Consider the following 7,001-nt stretch of genomic DNA (forward strand, 5'->3'; position numbering starts at 1 on the left):
GTGCGGGATACAACCCGGCACAAGGAAGCGCGATGTTCTACGCGGTTGGTCGGTTTGGAAAAGCAGCGCAGGACAGACTGAGCTAGGCGAAGAGGCGTGGCATCTATGAAGAGGAGCGTCCAGTTGGTTTCGTGGGCCTCATGATTCTGCCAGTTTGGGAAGGAAAAGATCAAAGCTCAGTGGCCCATGGACAAGTAGGCGGTAGAGGAGCAGCAAGGGTTTATAAGGATGCAGGTGAATCTTAGCATTCACGGACGCAGCCGTGGCGGCCGTAAGCTGGAAATGACAACAGGCTGATCCGGGACCAAGATGCCTTTATATACAGACTTCGAAGCAGCAAGCCGATACCCCACGATATCTATTGGGGTCCGAAGCTAAGTGGTGAGCAGGCCTACAAACCACCAGAGTCGGAGTAGTAGCAGGCCTCGAAGTACTGGGCGAGTACAGGTACGGCTTTTCGGGGCGAGTACGTCGAGGTACAAGCAACTGCACAGATTGGCCGTACAGCATAGACGTGCAGCGCAGGTTGGGACCGTGGACGTAGCCTGCAACAGAGGGCTGCAAGTGGCTGGCTCTTCTGGGCGAGAGAAAGAGAGAGACGAAGGTGGTGTCGGTCTTGCAGCAGTATGCAGGTCGCTTTTTTCGGCGGGAACAACGAGAGACTAGGGTAGTCAGATATGCAGATAACCCACACTGGCGATCGATATTGTTGCTCCCTATGCCGCGAGGAGATTATCCCAACACTTCCTCTTTGGTCCTTTGCGTTTTATTCGTATCCTGTGGAGCTAACGGGGGATTGCAACTTCTTTTCTTCCCTTCTTTGTAGGAGCGGCGCGGATAGAGCTGGAGCCAGGAGCGCCGCCTGACAGCGACTTCGTATGTTGAAGGTGAAGGCGATGTTCACACGCTAGTTCTCTAAGCACAGTCGGCGATTGTTCCTGTCCAGTTCCCCCAATAGCGCTGCTGCGAGGCAATGCGCGCGACAAGCGAAGAGGAATATATAGAATTGGATGTTTGGGCCTGGCGCACGTCGCTGAATGTGCGCGGCAGGACTGGCCAGTGTGTAGTACAGCGTTGGTATATGCGATGCAGAGGCAATTGATGCGAGGAAGAATCGAGATGTGTCGATACCGGCGATTTGTAGTCGTTGGACGCAAGGCGGATTTTGAGTGCTTCTCTCGCAAAGGCAGGACTTGAGGTTCACTTATGGTGCAGTAGACGGGGTCGGGAGATTATTAGTGACGGAACAGAGAAGGGATGAGAAGGCATGGCCGGACAGGGAACCGGGGTTGGACGATCGACAGGTACGTACTGAAGACTCTAAACAAGTCGTTCAGAAGCTAGGTAGCTAGCCTGGGAAGCCAGGGTGGAAGAGAAGAAAAGAAAAAAAGGGAAATAAAAAAAAGGAGGGGGTGGAGAGAAAGATTACCGTGTGTGCGCAGCAGAGGACAGAGGGAGAAGAGGATTGGGTATGGACAAGAGAGCACCGGATGAGCAGTGCAGTACCGAACAACAAAAGGAAACTTTGCAGGTATCGACTGTGGAGAGAGGCGCATTGTATTGTACAGTAAGTCCTGCCCGTAGTGTGTACATGCAGCAAAGGTACAGGTGGGAGTTAGGAAGTTGAAGAAAAAGGGAGAACGGCACAGGCCCCTTGGGCCTTGGGGAGCGAAGCAGGAGGAGATCAATGACTCTTTGCAGGCATAACTCAGTTGACTGGTTGAGTGGCATGGGGCGTATGTATCCGAATAAGAAACCAGAAGAGACACCCCAGTACGTACTTCTTTACTTGGCCACGGTCGCTCGCACGTACAGGGGATACCCCAGAATTGGGCTGATTCAAGAATGTATCGCTACGCCGTGCGCTGTACTTTTCCATCCTCACAATCTGCTTCCTCTCTTTGCCCTGCCTTTCTCTGAGCAAGCATGCCGGTCAGATCCAGGGGTAGGACGGCAGAGCAGCTGTGTAGGTACCTACTTTACTTTTCTCGGGGCCCTGGCAAAGATCACACTGTGCACGCATTCCTTTCTTTTTGCCTTTCCCTCTGCAAGTACCTACATCAATCTCATCAAGCGCACACAAAGTTTCGATGTTTGGAAGAGACGATTTGAGCCCGCTGCTGCGAAGAGTAGAGTTCACATTCCATTCCACGATCATGCCGACCAATTGGATAATTCTCGGAAAGGTTCGTTCGAAAGCTTAGGTGATTAGCACGCGCGCTGATGTCTTTAGGCGGAGAATTCAGTGGTTAACTGGAGGTAAACAGTTTTGTCGATGTTCTTATTCGTAGCAGTGTGCGTATGGATTGTGTATTGCGTGGATGCATGAGGCAGGTACATGTCACGGCCACATGAACATAGGTATGGAGCGAGGCAGGTATCTGCCCAAGAAACACATATGACAGGTATGCTAGAAGGAGTTGGGAGGAACCACTGCGACCGCGACCGTTGTGCTAGGCTAGCAGGTGCGCTAGGTATGGTCTGGCACTGCACACTACGACACTTTACTGTATGCATGTGTACTTTTGGCAGCCTAACCCGCCCATGAATACATGACAGAGGATAGCGTGCTGATGACTAGGGCGTGGACCGTCGCCGACGGCTCCAGGAACAAACCTCCTAAGTAACCTGAAGTAACAGTAAAACGAAACTCCATTCGACGAAGGCTATCGTCAGTGGAAAGCCAGGTCTCTAAGTACATGGCTAAACTGATATAGGTGGTGCTAGGAGCCCCCATATGTGTCGGTACCTACGGCCTGCCCAGACTCCACTGACATCCAATAATGACTTCACCACCCTATATTGGGTGACAGTGCAATTACCTATAGGTACCCAGCCTATGAATTGACGTGTTCGTCATGGGCAGCGTTTCCACAGCCAGCTCCCTGTCTCGAAATTCCAGTGCGCAAGCAAACTGGCAAGGGCAAGAGCGCACCTTTGGGCGTGAGTTTGCATGTACTGTAATTTGATGAGATGGATTCCGAGTCAACAATGCGGCAGTAGTTCGCATTCCCGCTGGTCTGAGAGAAGTCGAGAATGGCCCGACCGACGCAAGGAACAAGGCGAACTATCGAGCTCAATGCACCTATGTAATTTACACTTAATCAGACCTAAACAGTAACAAAGTCCAGCAAGGAGACCCGTGTGCACAATAGTTATGTCCAATTGGACTATGAATGTCATCTATACTGTATGGGCTTGATTTGCTGAGTATAACAATTGATATGCAGATATACCTCACGGGTTTAACTATACGTGTGCTTGATTTTGATCTATTACCAGCCCATATGCAGACCGCTTGACATATAATTGCAATTTTTCTTCATCTCTCTGACCGCCAAGCCTGGGTCCAGAGACTGGGGGAGATGAGAGAGATTGCAAGATTAAAACCGAATCCAACCTAACCCAGATGCATGTGGCAGGTGGGTCCAGAAGCACCAAACCCTACCGCTGTACCCAGTACTGAGCAGATTGGATCAAGCAAAACCACAACATTATGAATTTGGTCAAATCCTGGCCCAAAGGAGTATGTAGTCCATTGTGACATATGTGCCAGCACATTGTGAATGCCTTGGTTATTGTCCTTGATCGACAGACCGTTACTGCGTGCACACGCACACACACAGTCGACTCATCCGCCGGAAGAGGCAGAAGAGGTAGCGTTTCGTCGTCCAATCGCAAGATCATCCCCCTGAGCCACACTCACCTCAGGTCCGATAGGGCTCAAGGCGCAAGCCCAATAGTGAGGCCACGGCGAGAGAGGCAAGCGCATTGCCCATTCTACCACTGCTACCCAGGGCGGCTGGAACCGTACGGTCGCTTCGAGAAGAAGTGGACAACAGTGTGACCTTGCCTCTTGTAACCTAAGCTAATTGCGAAACAATACGGGGAGTGGGCTCTTCTGGCGATCATCCGGCCGTCGGCGAGGCTCCATCTCCAGTCAATAAGGGCAAGAATGGTGCCACTGTTTTATTACTACTACTGTAGGTCGCCAACCTTATTGCTGGCACTCTATCAGGGACACAGCAGGTAAATTTGATACTTTGCTAAAAATCCATCGCGCCTGGCTGAGCTCCTGCCCGTTCTTCCGTTGCAGGGCAGACCATACCGGGGAACAGCACCACGCCATGCTATCGCAGATGGTGAAATCTGGGATGGACACGGCCTTACTACAAAGTACAGGTGCTGCGCTAGGGGACCAGCTGACAGTGAGCCGGTGGTGGTGACGGCATCATCCGAGAACCCGTCTCGGTCAGTGCTCGCCATTCATTCCAGTTTGGCCTATTCGTCGTCCTAGAACAACTACATGGTGTAGGTATGTACCTGCACCCTGAGGGCCTCTTCACAAGCCACCATTGTGGGCACCAGGGAATGTCGAACATCATGTTCTACTGCCGGTTGAAACTGTTTGTACCTGGCTCCTGGCTGGCTGCCTGGTCGGGAAAGTATCGTGATGGCCAAAGACCATGTGGGTGAGGCGTTGTTTGTCCGCCTTCATGTCTGGCTAGCTGGTGCTGGTCTGGAACGAACCGGTTGTCTCTGAAAACTTCATTTGTGTGAGCCAAAGCTCTGTCAACAGTGCATGAACCTCTTGAAGGTTAGCCGTAATTTCCCCAGAGAGTCTTATGGTGAACCCAAAACACTGCGGTTCTCAAGGTTCTTTATTTGTTCCGTAATAGGTAAGCATGGCAAGACTGCGAGGCAGCCTTCTCTCCCCACCCGTCAAAGCGATCTACCTTGATTTCCAGCCCGCGCGCCTATCCTTATTTGCAGTGTGTTTCGCAACGACTCAGAAAGACGCCGGACCTGGGCCCGGCGTCTTCGTCATGTCCCAGGAAAGAGTCAAAACGATACACCAGTAGCGCTGATAAGATTCGAACTTATCACCGAAGATCATGCATCTCTTCCTGTCCCCAAATCGTATGGTTGCAAACTTGCAATTGCCTTGAACCACAGCACAGGTACAGCTACACGCAATACCCAGCACTGAGGGCAGTGCCGGTACACATTCGTTGGTCTCATTCGTTGGCACAAAGCCAACATAATACCTGAATAATCGATTTTTAACCCCGCATCCTCAAATGGGTAAAAAGGCACGGCGGCAGGGATCCTGTCTATAATTTGCAGATTGCAGGTGCTAAGCCGGGCCTTGATTGGCTGAGACGACTCGCATTAGGAAGTATCTGGAGGGAGGCGTTCACCGCCCAGCCTCAAGTCGACTAAGAATTGACAACAGACAGTCGTCGCATGCAGCTAGTGCTGACCAGCTTGTCATTTTAGGCAGCCTAGTTCTTCTTTTTCTCCTTTGACATGCCTCAACACCAACCTTGATAGCGGTCTACCCGGAGCGCCTTGCAGAAAAGATCATCCAAAAGGGTTGGCAACAGCAACGAAGAGTATATCTTGGAAACCGGCGCCAGGCCTCTACAACATGACAGATCGGCCGTGTTGGGACTTTCTTCAGACCATACGGACGTCGCTGTGCTCTTGGCTTAATAAATCAAACATCGTGTTCTGTTTCGCGCTCTCGGGCTAGGTTACATCGAATGATTACAATGAATGTTGGTCTTGTTCCCTCCCTACATGCTTCGTCCATATCCAAGACGATAGGTAGGCAGGAGATGAACACGCACAGCCGCCGTGTGCGCAATATAAAATAGGCGATTGGCGTATACTCTCTCCCGTCTGCAATTCTCGACATCACGGCAGGGGTCGGAGTGTCACGAGGACAGTTTCTCGCATGCTCGCACGCCAGGGCGCATTGTGGTTCATCAGGGGTCTCGACCAATCAACTGCTGCCACCAGCAAGCATATCGTGTATTTTCCGAGGCGACGGGTTGTCTGTCACGCTTCTTATCTTACGTGCCTTCGGGATTTCCTCTTGGAAGCTTGCCGAGATGATTCACAGCGACAACTGCATGCAACTCCCACGACTACCAATAGGAGCTGTTTCCGTCTTGCATCGAACGTATCAGCTGGCTTCCCATCATTTGGACAACGCCGGAAGGCGCACCAATCAACCGCACAAGGTCCGAGTGCCATTCTCATCAGTAGAAGCCACTGACCTGTCAAGAGAAGAAGAGATCGTTGCATGAAGCTGCAAGATGGCGATCCAGCCGGTTTCCGAGTTGATATATCGTGAACTTGAGCTCTATAGAACACTAGAGTATAAGCACCTAACCAAGACAAGTACTGAGCCTATATCAGTGGGCCTTGTTTCCGACGAGAGGGCTTGCTTACTCCGTGTGTCAGGCACAGCTGCGAGCTCATTCGCAGGATTTAGAGGGGTCCGGATGCCCCCCAACTCCCCCAATTTCAACGTTCCCCAGGAAATAGACTCGTCATACTGCATACACACGTCACACGTCAAGAACCGCAACACGACTCTGATCCTAGCTATGATCATTTGGTCCAGACCTGCCCTTTTCGCACTGCTGATTTGTAAAGGCAAGTTGCAATATAGCAATCATGAGGTTGTTCATGAGGATCCCAGGGGTTGTCAAAAGCCTGCGCGCGAGGAGTTGGCTTTTTAGCCGGTGAGGCTCAAAGTTGACTCTTGAGAGGCCAGCTCATATAACTTGCATATGAACTTGCCCGACCTGGTATCAACCCGGGATGATATGTTCTAATATCTTTGCTCTACTACGAACACACACACACATATGCATCATGCGCATGGCATTTCATATACTTCCCAGAAATGGCCAGCCAACCAGTTCGGGTTCTTTCTTTCTTTTTTCTGGTGAATTGCGCGCAACGCGGCGCCTTGTCTATAGGTACATGCTCTCGATGTACGTTGTCCGCCGCAGAGGTCGTGGTCCCGCCAGATGGTGCGATGGCCTGCATGGGCACCGATGGATACAAGCCTCCGAAGCGAAAAGCTCCGCTGCGGGATGGCATCGCCCGGCTGTTCCACGTTCAACTTGCAGCCGCATGCTGCAATCGTGCAGTTGGGATATGCGTATCACTGCGAAACTACTGTACGTAGATGGCCCGTTGGC

The sequence above is a fragment of the Apiospora phragmitis genome (genome assembly GCF_038363925.1).
Source record: "Apiospora phragmitis strain CBS 135458 chromosome Unknown utg000013l:1.0-2965645.0:1.0-2969333.0, whole genome shotgun sequence".
Taxonomy (NCBI): domain Eukaryota; kingdom Fungi; phylum Ascomycota; class Sordariomycetes; order Amphisphaeriales; family Apiosporaceae; genus Apiospora; species Apiospora phragmitis.